Raw genomic sequence first — 15,087 nt, forward strand, 5'->3', positions numbered from 1 at the left:
CTGAAGGGAACTATGGGTGTATAGTCTGGGAACAACACTGTGAACTTATATTTGCATTTGCAGTTGACACTGATTACCTTCAGTAGTATTTATTGTATCTCTTTCCTATTTTGTGATTGGAATTCTATTTCAATGATTTTGCTCACTCTGTGAGTTACAGTAGATTTGGGGGTACTCAGTATATTCCTATTTTTTTCTGACAAGATTCCTGGTTTAGAAATAGTTCCTAAGTCATCCTCTAAAACGTGTTGTTTTGATAATTGCACATTTGACCTCTATTTTATATAGAAGGACCATTGGTTGGGTCATTATTGGATAAATTTACAGAGTGATAATTTTCTGCTAGTATTACAAAGTAAATATCAGGATGAGTATCTTTCTACCATGAGAAAAGCAACTTGATGTGACCAGTTTTCTGTGGACAGTGGAGCTGAGAACATAACCACACTCTCTGAAGACATTTTATCCTTGTAGAATAGTCTATTGTGAAAAAGAAGGCTAGGTGATTGTTGAGAGAAGATGATCCATACAGGTTTTGTTCTTTGAGTTCTTATTCACTTTCCATATCATGTACTAGTGCTCTTCACAGATAGTTTTTTTTAATCTTTATTACTTCTGTACTCCAAATTTTGTCACATTTTTTACTTTAGGGAATTTTTTGCCATTTCATATTGTATTTTCCAATTTAATATATGTCTTAGTCAGGGTTTCTATTCCTGCACAAACATCATGACCAAGTTGGGGAGGAAAGGGTTTATTCGGCTTACTTTCACACTGCTGTTATCACAAAGGAAGTCAGGACTGGAACTCAAGCAGGTTAGGAAGCAGGAGCTGATGCAGAGGCCATGGAGAGATGTTCTTTACTGGCTTTCTTCTCCTGGCTTGCTCAGTCTGCTCTCTTATAGAACCCAAGACTTCCAGCTCAGGGATGGCACCACCCACAAGGGGCCCTACCAAGCTTGATCACTAATTGAGAAAATGCCCCACAGCTGGATCTCATGGAGGCACTTCCCCAACTGAAGCTCCCTTCTCTGTGACAACTCCAGCCTGTGTCAAGTTGACACACAAAACCAGCCAGTACAATATACCACAATCAGAAGAAAACTACACTATCCAAATTTAAAATTTAATACAACCAATGAAATAACTAATAAATTGAAAATTCTCAGTTAGGGGAAGGAGTGAAGGAGCTAAAGGGGTTTGCAACCCCATAGGAAGAACAACAATATCAACCAATTAGACCCCCCCAGAGATCCCAGGGACTAAACCACCAACCAAAGAGTACACATGGAGGGACCTATGGCTCCAGCTACATATGTAGCAGAGGAGGGCCTTATCTGGTATCAATGGGAGGGGAGGACGTTGGTCCTCTGAAGGTTTGATACCCCAGTGTAGGAGAATACTAGGTGATGAGGAAGGAGTGGGTAGATGCACCCTCGTAGAAGTGAAGGAGAACCCACATAGAAGCAGGGGGGACTAGGGTGAGATAGGGAATTTGTAGAAGGGAAACCAGGAAAGGAGATACCATTTGAAATGTAAATAAATAAAATAACCAATAAAAAATTAATAAAAAAAAAACAAAGAAAGTGATAGCAAGGTGAGTCCATTGTCTATGTCTCCAAAATGCATAAACAATCTGACTACCTGAGCATACATTAACATGCTGGAACACAATCCCCTTCATCCCTTTGTTATTATAGTGTCCTTCTTACACCAGTCTACAGCTGCCTTTTTGTTTGCGTCCAACTTTCAGCTCTGAAGCAAGACAGCTTGTCTAAGTATGTACTGTATTCTCAGCTCAGCACCACCTAAGAACTCTGCAACAATTCAGAATAAGACCAAAGCTCTGCAATAGTCTACAGTTTCTTTGTGCTTGGAACAATGTCCCCTCTTGACTTTTTTCTTCACCTTGAAACTTTTCTTCTGCTAAGGACAAAATAGTTATTCTTCTCTATATCATCTTAGATTCCTTTTCCCTTCAGATTTTCTCAGGATTCTTTACCTTTGCTTGGAGTAGAGTTCCATTGGACATTCTTGGGATTCTTTTTCTTGTTGTTTCCACATCTTTATTCAAATGCTACCTTTTTCTTTTCTTTTTTTAAAAAAATTGTTTTATTTATTTACAGTACAATTGTTGGCCCCTTCCCAGTCCCTCCCTCCAAGAGTTCTTCTTCCCATCTCTCCTCTCCTTTGCCTCTGAGAGGGTGCTATCCCTAACCCCAACCTCCTAACATACTTACTCTGTATCCCCCTTCCCAGGAGCATCAAGTCTCTACAGGATTAGACACATACTCTCCCACTGAGATCAGACAAGGCAATCCTCTGCTACATATGTGCTGGAGGCCATAGACCAGCCTGTGTATGGTCTTTGATTGGTGGCTTAGTCTCTGGGAGCACCAGGGGTCTGGGTTAGTTGATACTGTTTCTTACTATGGAATTGCCATCCCTTCATCTCCTTCAATCCTTCTCTTAATTCTTTCATAGGGGTTGGCTCTAAGTATCTGTATCTGTCTCAGTCAGCTGCTGTTAGAGCCTGTTAGAGAATAGCCATTCTAGGTTCCTGTCTGGAAACACAACATCAGTAATAGTGTTTGTGTTTAGTGCCTGCCCATAGGATGGACCCAAGTTGGGCTGGTCACTGGATGCCCTTTCTTTCAATCATCACTCCATTTTAGTTCCTGAATTTCATTTAGACAGGAACAATTCTGGGTCAAAAAAACTGAACATTGGTAGGTGACTCTATCCCTTTACTGTGGCCCTGTCTGTCTACTGGACGTGGTCTCTTCAAGTTATATCTCCCCACTGTTGAGCATTTCAGTTAAAGTCATCCCCATTGAGTCCTGAGATCCTCTCACATTCCAGGTCTCTGGGACTTTCTAGAGTTTCCTCCCTACCCCTTGCCATCCCCGTACCCCCTACCCCCACAACCTCTGGCCCTATACTGCTGCATATTTACATTCATTCTCCTGGCCCTCAGGGGTTCTCTCCTATTTTCCCCTGTACCTGATCCTGCCCCATTTTTCACTCCCCTTCCCCTCTTCTACCCATGTCCCTCCCTTCCTTTACCTCCTATGATTATTTTGTTCCCCCTTCTAAGTGGGAATGAAACATTTTCACTTGGGCCTTCCTTCTTATTAAACTTCCTATGGTCTAAGGGTTGTATCATGGATATTCTGTACTTTCTGGTTAATATCCACTTTTCAGTGAGTACATACTATGCATGACTTTTTGGGTCTAAGTTACCTACTCAGGATCATATTTTCTAGTTCCATCCATTTGCCTGCAAAATTCATAATGTCCTCATTTTCAATAGCTGCACAGTATTCCATTGTGTAAATTAATCCATTCTTTGGTGGAGGGACATCTGGGGTTTCCAGCTTCTGGCTATTGCAAATAAGGCTGTTATGAAAATAGTGGAGCATATGTTCTTGTGGTATGGTAGAGCATCTTTTGGGTATATGCCCAGGAGCAGTAAAGCTTTTCCGGTAGAACTATTTCCAATTTTCCAGCTGTCAAATTGATTTCCAGAGTGGTTATACCAGTTTGCAAAACCACCAGCAATGGAGGAGTGTCGTCTTCCTTTACTTCATCACCAACATGTGCAAACACTTGAGTTTTTTGTCTTAGCCATTCTGATTGATGTATGGTGGAATCTCAGAGTTGTTTTGATTTCATTTCACTGATGACTAAAGATGATTTATATCTCATTTGTATTATTTTGTTTACATTTCAAGTGTTATCCCCCTTCCCAGTCTCATCTCCATGAACTTTTGCATCCTATCCCTCTCCACTTTGCCTATAAGAAGGTTCTCCCCTATCCAGCTACTTCCTCCTGTCTTACCCCTTTAACATCCCCCTTTTCGGGGACATCAAGCTTCCATAAGACCATTCTTTAAGTGCTTCTTGGCCATTAGAAATTCCTCTGTTGAGAGTTCTATGTTTAGCTCTGTACCCCATTTTAAAAAAAGAACCCTAGTCTTAAATCTTATTTAGATATTTATTTTTGCACTGAGGATAGAATACAGGGCCCTGTGTGTTTCCTTTTCTTTTTTCTTTTTTTCTCTTTTTTATTGGATATTTTATTTATTTACATTTCAAATGTTATCCTCTTTCCCAGTTTCCCATCCACAACCCCCTTATCCCACCTTCACCTGCTTCTATAAGGGTGCTCCCTCACCCATCCACTTACCCACTCCCACCTCACCTCCCTAGCATTCCCCTATACTGGGGCATCAAGCCTTCACAGAACCAAAAGCATCCCCTCCCATTGATGCCAAATAAGGCCATCCTCTGCTACAAATGCAGCTGGAGCCATGGGTCCCACAATGTGTACTCTTTGGTTGGTAGCTTAGTCCCTTGAAGACCTGGGAGGTCTGGTTGGTTGATATTGTTGTTCTTCCTATGAGGTTGCAAACCCCTTACTCTCCTTCAATCCTTCCTCTAACTCCTCCATTAGAGGCTCAATGCTCATTCTGGTGATTAGCTGTAAGCATCCTCATCTGTATCGCAGAGACTCTGGCAGAGCCTCTCAGGATACAGCTATATCAGGCTCCTGTCAGCAACCACTTCTTAGCATCATCAACAGTGCCTGAGTTTTGTATCTGCATATGGAATGGATCCCATTGTTCTCCATTTTTTAATTGGGTTATTTATTTTTCTTTTTTGAGTGTAACTTCTTGAGTTCTTTGTGTATTTTGAATATTAGCCCTTTTTTAGATGTAGGGTTAGTAAAGATCTTTTCCAAGTCTGTAGGTTGCCATTTTGTCTTATTGACAGTGTCCTTTGCCTTACAGAAGTTTTTTGTTTCAAGAGGTCCATTTGTCAATTGTTAATCTTAGAGCCTGAGCCATTAGTATTCTATTCAGGAAATTTTTCCCTGAGCCAATGCATTCAAAGCTATTTCCCACTTTCTCTTCTACTAGATTCAGTGTATCTGTTTTTTTTTTTTTTTTTTTTTTTTTTTTTTTTTGATGTGCCTGATCCACTTGAACTTGAGCTTTGTACAAGAAATTAAATATGGATCACTTTTCAATCTTCTTCCAGCAGACTGCCAGTTAGACTAGCATCATTTGTTGAAGATGTTCTTTTCCCACTAAATGGTTTTGTCTTCTTTGTCAAGGATCAAGTGTTCATAGGTGTGTGGGTTTATTTCTGGGTCTTCAATTCCACTCCATTGATTGATCTGTCAAATGCTATCTTTTTATTGAACCCTGTTAAGACCAAAATATCAAAGCCAGTGTTTCTACTTCCAAACATGCACACACAAACAGAACTCCTGACTCATATCCAGCTTAATCACCACATGATTATCATTATCTAAATTCCTATATTTTTACATATTAATTTTGTCTTTTTAAAAAATCTTTTCTTAATTGAATGTTCCAGGAATGTGTCTCTTTACTCTGTGTTATAGCTTAAAAGGAAGCACACAGTCAGGACTCAAACTCGTTGACACACTCAAAAATTCTTGAACTTATGCTTCAAGTATGACTCTTGAATTTTTTGTTTATATAATTAAATAAATTGTTTTTATTTTTGTATTATTCGATATTTACTTTATTTATATTTTAAATGGTATCCCTTTACCTGGTTTCTCCTCTGAAAAAAAAAAAAAAAAACCTATTCCTTCCCCCAGCCCCCTGATCACCAGTACACCCTCTCCCACTTCCTGGCTATGGCATTCCCCTACACTGGGGCATACAGCCTTCACAGGACCAAGGGTCTTTCTTCCCAGTGATGACTGACTAGGCCATTCTCTGCTTCATATGCAGCTGGAGCAATTAGTCCCACCATGTGTATTCTTTGGTTGGTGGTTTAGTCCCTGGGAGCTCTGGGGATATTGGTTAGTTCATATTGTTGTTCCTCCTATGTGGCTGCAAACTGCTTCAGCTCCTTGGGTCCTTTCTCTAGCTCCTTCACTGGGGACCCTGTGCTCAGTCCAATGGATGGCTGTGAGCCTCCACTTTTGTATTAGTCCAGCACTAGCAGAGTCTCTCAGGAGACAGCTATATCAGGCTCCTGTCAGCCAGCACTTTCTGGCATCCACAATAATGTCTGGGTTTGGTGATTGTATATAGGAAGGATCCTCAGATGGGGCACTCCTGGGGATATACTCAGAAGATGCCCCAACATAAAACAAGGACACATGCTCTACTATGTTCATAGCAGCCTTATTTATAATAACTAGAATCTGGAAACAACCCAGATGTCCCTCAACAGAGAAATGGATACAGAAAATGTGGTACATTTACACAATGGAGTGCTACTCAGCTATTAAAACTAATGAATTTATGAAATTCTTAGGGAAATAGATGGATTTGGAAAATATCATCCCGAGTGAGGTAACCTAATCACAAAAGAACACACATGGTATGGACTCACAGATAAGTGGATATTAGTCCAGAGGTTTGGAATACCCAAGATACAATCCACAAACCACAAGAAACTCAAGAAGAAACAAAATACCCATGGAAGGAGTTACAGAGACAAAGTGTGGAGCAGAGACTGAATGAAGGACAATAAATTGTTTTTATTACTTGTCAGTTTTATTTGAATAGCATTTTTCTGGTAACTCTAACTATTGAGACTAAGATGTTGTTAAATCTATCATAAACACAGGGACTTTCTGAAAGCAGATTTTCACACAAGAATTTATATGAAAGTATTGTGCTGGAGAAACTTCAAGTATTGAATTGTTTGTTACTCTCAAAGATGATTAAGTACTAATTCCTAGTGACTTATCTGGAGATACAAATGAGAATAAAGTATTGTTAGCTTGAAATCAAATTCAGTATCCAGATATCTTCATGAGGAGAAAATTCACATATAGACATGAGTACATGACTGTGTGTATCTGAAAGCTAAGAACAAAGTCCAGGAACAAAAAAAAGATTTGCTATAAAAACAATTAGAAATGAGAAGGCAGAGTCTCCTTCATAGCCTTTACAAGGTAGAAACTCCACAGACATCTGGAACTTCAAGACACCTGTTTCTAGTCCTTTGTTGGGGCTAAAGTGGCTTGATTTATGCTCAAAGCAATGGATATAGACAGACATTTAGGGAATTTAGGAAGTGGGGGTCAGGGATAAAAAGTTAAGTGGAAGGGCAAAGTTCAGCAGAAAGCAATCTTATAGGACAGATCAATAATGATGGATGTACCATCTCTAGGCCATTCTAGAAAAGGCAAGTGAATGGGGACTTCTGAACTACTGTGTAACACAATCCTTGTTTGAAGGGTTGCTATTGTGATTGTGGCATGCTGAGTAAAGGGGCATGTCTATACTCCTGTTTACATGAATCTGGTAAAAGCACCAGAATAACTTCTAAACACAGATCTAGAGGTAGAACAACAAGCAGCTCATTGGCTATAAGTGAAGCTGTGAATACACATGGGCCAACCCCTGTGAATACAGGGCACGTGGGTTAGGATGCATCTTTCCTGTTCAACAATTTATTATTGTTCTGTGATATAGTTAGGTCAAGATGTATGCTTTAATTTTCACCCGTGACTTTTCAAGAAAGGGTTTTTATTTATTATAACATTTTTTTATACATTTAACCTATGACACAATAGCTATTTAACTCAGGACTCTGACAGTAATATTTACAGAAAGGAAGGTTTTATTATTTTGTATCATTGTGTTATTTCTTTGCAAGTCACGTTTTATGTAATAAGTATGGCCTCTCACTGTCCCACCTCCCACTCCAGCAAGCCAGTGTGCTCAGTTGCTCTGGTCAGGAGCTGCCCAAATATCAAGTTCAGGAGATTTTTTCAGAGTTCCACCTAGGACTGCTCTGGGTTTTGGGTCTGAAATGTACTACTTATTGAACACTTGGTCTTTCAGGGGTTTATCTGTCTGTTTGTCTGTTTTTATTTTTATTTTTATTTTTTGTACTCAGCCTTGTCCTAAGGCCTCAGTCCTATCATTTCAGGATCATAAACTCAGATCCACCCTGTAGACATCTGTCATTTAGGAAATTCTGAGGTTTTCAATAGCTCTGTGCCAGGAAGAACAAGCATTTCTGATTACTGTTTGCTTTCTCTTTTGGTGGATGGTATTTGATTCAACCAAGCATGGACCAAACCACCCAGAAAAAAAGATGAAAGATCTCACAAATTCCTCCAAAACAAAACTTTAGGTTGCCATGCATGCATAATCTGAGTGTAGAGTATAATCCACATGGTCATGTATAGGCACTTGGTAGGCCTCAACATTAGATCTCCGTTTCTTACTGTTTACCCTCCAAATCAGAGTATACATGGAATCCTGTTACTGAGTCTGTATTGAACACACACAGATACTTTTTCTGATCATTCCTCATTTAATGCAGTATAACAAATATTTGCATATAATTTGCGCTTTATTAAGTAGTATAATAACCAAGAGATGCTTTAATGTAAAGTTATATTCAGCTACAGTGTTCACGCATGTGAGCTGAATGTGAATTTGGGTATCTGTAGGGGAAAGGGTGAGGTCACAAAAGGATGTCTATATATAACATAACTGTGGAGGACAGAGAGGGACAGCTGCGTACCACATTACAGGATGAGGGCATCGAATGACACATGTGCAACATAGTTACAATTATTACAGGGGACACTAAGGAGTAGCTGTGTACCACAGTTACAGGGAACAGTAAAGAACAGTTTTATGTTACTACTTCATTTATATGTATTATGTCTCATTTTTTATGGACACTGGGTTTTGTGCTATTTGCATATTCAGCTCTTTATTGGAGGCTTTCTGCTTCATGTCCACAAATGCCATTTCCAAGTCTTCCTATGCCAAGGAAAAACAATAACAAAAGACTTAAGGTTGTAATTTATTTTTAGTTTATATTGTGATGTCTTGAGAAGAAAAATAACCTTCATTTTTCATCCAAATGTAAATGCAAAATAGTTCAACAAAGTCCACCAAAAAGTTAGTGCAACAAGATAGTAAAATGACTCTTTAGAAATATCTGATACCACAAGGCCAGGCACAAAGCCATAGTTGTCACATGGCTCTGTGTTCTGAAGCTGGTCTCTGTGCACCTGACCAGATACAAAAGTGAGGCTTCCAGGCTTGAGCATCTCCCACACAAGGAGAGGACCAGCAGCAGTAGGGGAAGAGAGTTGGAGTATTGATACCTACCATGTGGAATTTTCCACTATAAGGTGAAGAATGGTGTGTTTGTTCTCAGCCTACAAGAGAGAGACATCTGAAGCTCACTCAGATTTTAAAGGAACATAAGAACTGTTTCCAGTGGCATACTGGAAAGACTGAAGGTAGAAAGTAAGTGAAAAGTCCTCTGTCATGTAGGAGAACAAAAAAGAGAGGCAATCACATAAGCTGCATTTCCCTTTGGCTTTTTTGGGAGTAAACTTCCCCCATGCCTTATTCATGGACTCTTATACCTTATAATTATTAATGTGTGCAGAAAAAGTGAGAAGCCATCCTAAGGACAGGCAAGCAGGGAGGGAAGAACTCCTGTGGTCTACAAGCAAACTCTGATTAGCATTAGAGAAGATACCTGCAAAGATGTCCCACACACAGAAAAGACAGTGTTGTAGTGGACAAAACAAATAAACAAAATTCTAAACAGGTAAGAAACCCCTGTCCTCCACAGTCAGCCTTCATGATTCTCCAGCAAAACAAACCTGAGGCTTCACTGAGGAAACTGCTTCTATTATAGCTGCCATACTGGCATCTAAAAATGACCAAGCCATGCTTTATTGCCCAAGAATAGCTTAACCTACTAGAAATGATACCAAAAGGACAAAAGATTACACATAATATTTGAAAGAGCAACTGGGGCATTTATTTGTACAGAATTGAACCTTATGCAAGTAAACAGATAGCTTTAACTTAAATGACAGCTACATTCAGTCTCTGCTTCTGTCTTCTAGTCTTGTTTTCTAGTATGATGTGTTTTCCAGGTTTGAGTTATTTTAACATGTATTTCTAAACACTATGCTGAAGCTAACTGGATCATCCTTACAAAATTTATTAGCTATATTATAGTAAAGATCTTGGATCAGCTAATGGATCCCTTCATCTTTCCCCACATTAAGGTATCCTAGTCTTTGTTGGAATCAGCAGTCACTGCTCATCAGTCTCTGGCCTCCAGACATGCACACACCCACACATACACCCCCCTGACACCACACACACACACACACACACACACACACACACACACACACACACACATACACGCACGCACGCACGCACGCACGCACGCACCACCACTACCACTACCACCACCACCATCACCACCACCACCACCACAAGCACTTCCTCCTCTTCCTCCTCCTCCTTACCCACACATACAGTCCACAAACGGAGAAAATAAATGGAGAGAAAGAATCCAAATTTGCTTCAAGAAAGGTTGTGGGATGTATAAAAGAAAGCATATGGAGTACATGTATATGAGTGGAAGACAGACATTGACTCTGGATATCTTCCTCTAATGCTTTCTCTGTATTCTGAGACAGGATCTCTCACTCAGTATGAGGCTCACTCATTGGCATTAGGATTGCATGCAGGTGTCAAAAATGTGTGACATTTTTGAATGCTGTGGATCCACACTAGTCCTCACACTTGCACAAGCACTCAGCCCACAGAGGCATTTCTCTATTCTCCTAGTTTGGATGTATTTCATTCTTAGCCCTTGGAATCAGTATTACCAGGGGATCCCTTTACCTTTTGATTATCCTCATCCCAGCTTACATCTTTCTTTCTTTTCCAGTTTTGATAAAGTCCATAGTTCTTGTTCCCTAAGTTTCTCAAAAGTAATATACATTATTCTTTTCATGACAAAAATCTTGTGCTCATCCTTATTGAAAGTATGTTTGAATATAATCCCTACATTCCTCATTACAGATTCCTGACAGACATAGTTGACAAGTTTTTGTCCCTGGAACTGTTCCTGGAAGGTCACTGGCCTGTGCATTCCATTCTGCAATCACAATTCTTTCTTTCAAAGTCTGCATGTTCTGAAGGTTTATAATTCTCCTTTGGAAAGTATTCTTTACACAACACCCTGGATCCTTGGAGGGTCTTGTTTTTCAGTGCAGAGACTTAGAACCTTTAGTTATGAAAAGTCTTTTCTTGTTAATTATGTGATAATGTATTCTTAACATTTCCTCTATTGTTCTCAGAACTTCTATTATTCAGTCACATGGCCTCTATGCTGAGTGTTTAATTTTGCATCTTTTCCTTCCTGCTTTTGATATCTTTGTTCTTTTAATTTCCTCCCAGGTGATGCTATTTTCTAATACTTTCATCGTTTGTTTTGAATATTCTTATTTTAGTTGTCACTTTTAGTGTTTATTTTGTGTCTAATGGATATAGTTTTATAATATTAGCCTTTATCGATGAAATGTTTGATCTTTCTTAGGCATTTTAATTAAATTCTTCTTTTAACATATGTTGGCTGGGGGAAGTTGGAAGTTAGGAAGTCTTACTGTGGTAGTTCCTTGACTGTTACACTTACATTTGAAAGCTCCTATTTTCAAAACAAATGAGACTTATCAGATTATTAAAATATGTTCATCCTTTATTTAGTTATTTTTATTAAATTATATCACAATTTATATTATATGTAGTGTAATTAGAAGAAAGTACATGTTATTTATATTATTTAGAAGCTAGGATATGGTGTTTTCATTTGCCTTTATTTAGTTGTTGATAGTGCTTTCTGATCACAACAACATGCTAATAAGTTGAGAGTGACATTTAAACTTATTCCATTGTTCAGTCTAAGATAATTGACACTTACAGAAGAGTGTTTGTGAAGAATTATTAAAATAACTATTTTTTTTTTAGAAATTATAAAAATTGTGAAAAATCTTTGATTGCTGTGATGCTGTTAGGAGTTTTGCCATCTTTAAACATGTGCATTTCCTCCTTGGAGGGGAGATTAGTGAGTCTTTACTGTTTGCTGCAGTGGTTGCTGCCAAGGTCCCAGCAGATGCTGTAGCTATTGTAGTATTCATGACATGCACAGCTACATTCCGACAGGGGCACTTCTAGATGTGCTCAGTCAACTTCTGGCCTTTTAGGGGAACATAAATATAGATTACCTTATATACTATGCATGTCCATCAAATTTGAAATAGAAGACCCTTATAAATGGTAATAAAGATTTCTCCATGGAGGTGATAGAGAACAAGGCAACAAAAATTTCATTCAGTACAGTTTGGAATCTGACAGGTAACCTAAGAAGTGTTTGTTGTGTTTGTTGTTAGGTACGGGCTGCCCACTTAATTAAAAGAGATTATGCTACAGTTTATTTGCTTAGGAATACAACAAACCAAACAGCGTTCCACATCTGTTCTAAAGCTTACTATAAGAAAAGTTGATCAAAGCACTACTGCAAAGTGAGTCCAAGTATTTAAGTGCTTAATGGAGCTGAATTTTATGTCAGTAGATAATAATTACTGTAAGCAGTGTCATAATTAATAGATTTGGTTATTAGAATTTTTTTTTGTTTTTTGTTTTTGTTTTTTTCGAGACAGGATTTCTCTGTGTAGCCCTGGCTGTCCTGGAACTCACCCTGTAGACCAGGCTGGCCTCAAACTCAGAAATCTGCCTGTCTTTGCCTCCCAAGTGCTGGGATTAAAGGCATGCACCACCACCGCCCGGCTGGTTATCAGAATTTTGAAATAAAATGTATAGGATAGAATTTTTCCCATATATTTGTATTTCCTTCAATGGGTTTTCTAGCTAGATAAGTAACAATTGATAGTAAACATTCTATCTCCAAAACCTCCCTACAGAGCAGTCAAGTAGTTCACTAACTAGAGTTTTGATAAATAGAATGAAAATAAAATGGCAAGAGAGATTTTCGAGTTGTATCTCTATTAGGAAGAAATAATGTCCTCCATGCTCCTTGAAACTATTCTGGTTGCTCAAGATCTCTCACACAGAGAAGAGCAATACATTATAAATAGAAGGCCCTTGATTTCATGGTGTCTGGTCATGAAAATTACCCTTTTAACTTAGTAAGAATGAAATCCTTTCCTCTGTGATGGGTCATTTCTTGAATCTTTTGCATAATCTCATCTGATCCACCTTATTAGAAGTCACCCATCCTGCACTCATATATGGCACTAAGATTTGCCACCCTCATACTAATGTATGAAAATAAACCATCCCACCCTCCCACCCATGTATGGAACTAACATCACCTATCCTCATACTCATGTATGGAACTAAACCCTCTTACCCATGGAACTAAGATCTACCATTTTCACATGTGTATAGTGTGGAATTAGGAACATTTTACATCATATGTGCTATTCAGTTGCTTTTATCAGTGAGTATGTCTGTTACCCTCACTACATTGTGATACCACCATGATCATTTTATCATAATTTCCATCATGAAGCAATCATCATGTTGCTACCTTACTGAATGCTCTGAAAAAAGCAGCTTGCTCACATTTCAGTTCTTCAGTTATTCGGAGAGCAGACAGCTAGAGCACAATTAATGTTGAAGTATAAGCTACAAAGCCCAGTTCGCCAGTGACACATATTATTCAGTTATATCCCACCTCTTGAAAGTTCCATACATTCTCAGAATTTCACCACCATCTGAGACCAAGTGTTCAAATATACGGGCCTACAGGAGACACTCAAACGATGCATAATGTGATTCAATATATATGCCTATGTTCTGTTGGTGCTTTTCTTGCTTTGACAACTAGTGAAACAAATATTACTTTCCAAGATTACTATCTATTGGCTACTATTCTTTACTCTTACAAAACCAAGCTCTCCCTACTCTCTTGGGGATGCATGTACTATGGTGCATATATTGAGGTCAGAGGACAACTTGAGAGAGTCCATTTTTTAATACCATGGAGGTACTGGTGATCAAACTCAGGTCATCAGACTTGATGGCAAATGTCCCTACCTATATGACTATCGTTTCAGCCTACATTTTTTTTCTGTTTTGGTTGTCCAATATAAATGTTAAACTCTAGTGAAGTTATTGATCTAACAAACTAATTTGTTCCCCTGTACTTAAGTGTGAGTCCTTATTTGTTATCTGACAAATATTACTCTCAGTGTTCTAAACATATTAGTACATTCATCTCATCATGCACTCTATGGAAGAGCTGTTGTTACCATTAATTCCCAGACAGGAATGTTGTAAACATTCCTGTAAATGTAATGTAAATGTAAAATAGCATTTTCCTAAATGCTTCAGAACTAGTAAGTAGGAGCACCAAGATTGACCTTGGAGCACCAGGATTGACCAACTTGCAGTCTGACTCCAGAGACCATGATTATGACCAAGATTAATGACCAAGATTAAGCTGCTTATGGAATTAAAACTTTTTGATCCTACAATTCATTCTGTGTTTTTCAATTCAGTTTCATTACACAAATTCTAAAACCAACGTTCAGTCTTTTTCAGCTTTGCTGAGCCTCTGTAATATACATATTTGTACATATACCTATTTATATATCTGTGTGCTCATATACTCATGTATCTTTATATATGCAAATTCACCTATGTATTTGTGCAACTCTGTGTATGTGCAGCCATGTGTGTATACATCATTCCATAATTCCTATATATATATTATACTATCTATCATATCTTTCTATCATCTGTATCTATCTATCATCATCTATATCTATCATATCTTTTTTTTTATTGATTTAAGTTTTATTGCATTATGATGAGAAAAGATACATGATTTCAATTAATCTGAATTTGTTAACATTGAAAAACATATTTTAAGTAAATAGAATTATATCACATTCTTGTTTCCCTTTTGTACCCCAACTTCTCCCAGAGATCCCCTTTCTATACCTGCAATATCTTTCATTTTTTTATTTTGTCATATTCTTTGAAATTTATAAAATATTATAACAATAAATATAAGTATTATAAAATTGATATAAAACAACAATCAATTGAACAGTCTTATGTAGATGCTTGTCTACAGCAATACTGAAAATACATGTTTTTCTCAATATATATTTTAAATAACTTCAAACATATTAACTGTATATTTTAAAATAACAGATCACTACTAGTATTTTTCTAAATGAACATAAATAGGTAAAGTCTTTTTGTTTGTTTGTTT

The sequence above is a fragment of the Mastomys coucha genome, unplaced genomic scaffold, assembly GCF_008632895.1.
Source record: "Mastomys coucha isolate ucsf_1 unplaced genomic scaffold, UCSF_Mcou_1 pScaffold16, whole genome shotgun sequence".
NCBI classification, from domain to species: domain Eukaryota; kingdom Metazoa; phylum Chordata; class Mammalia; order Rodentia; family Muridae; genus Mastomys; species Mastomys coucha.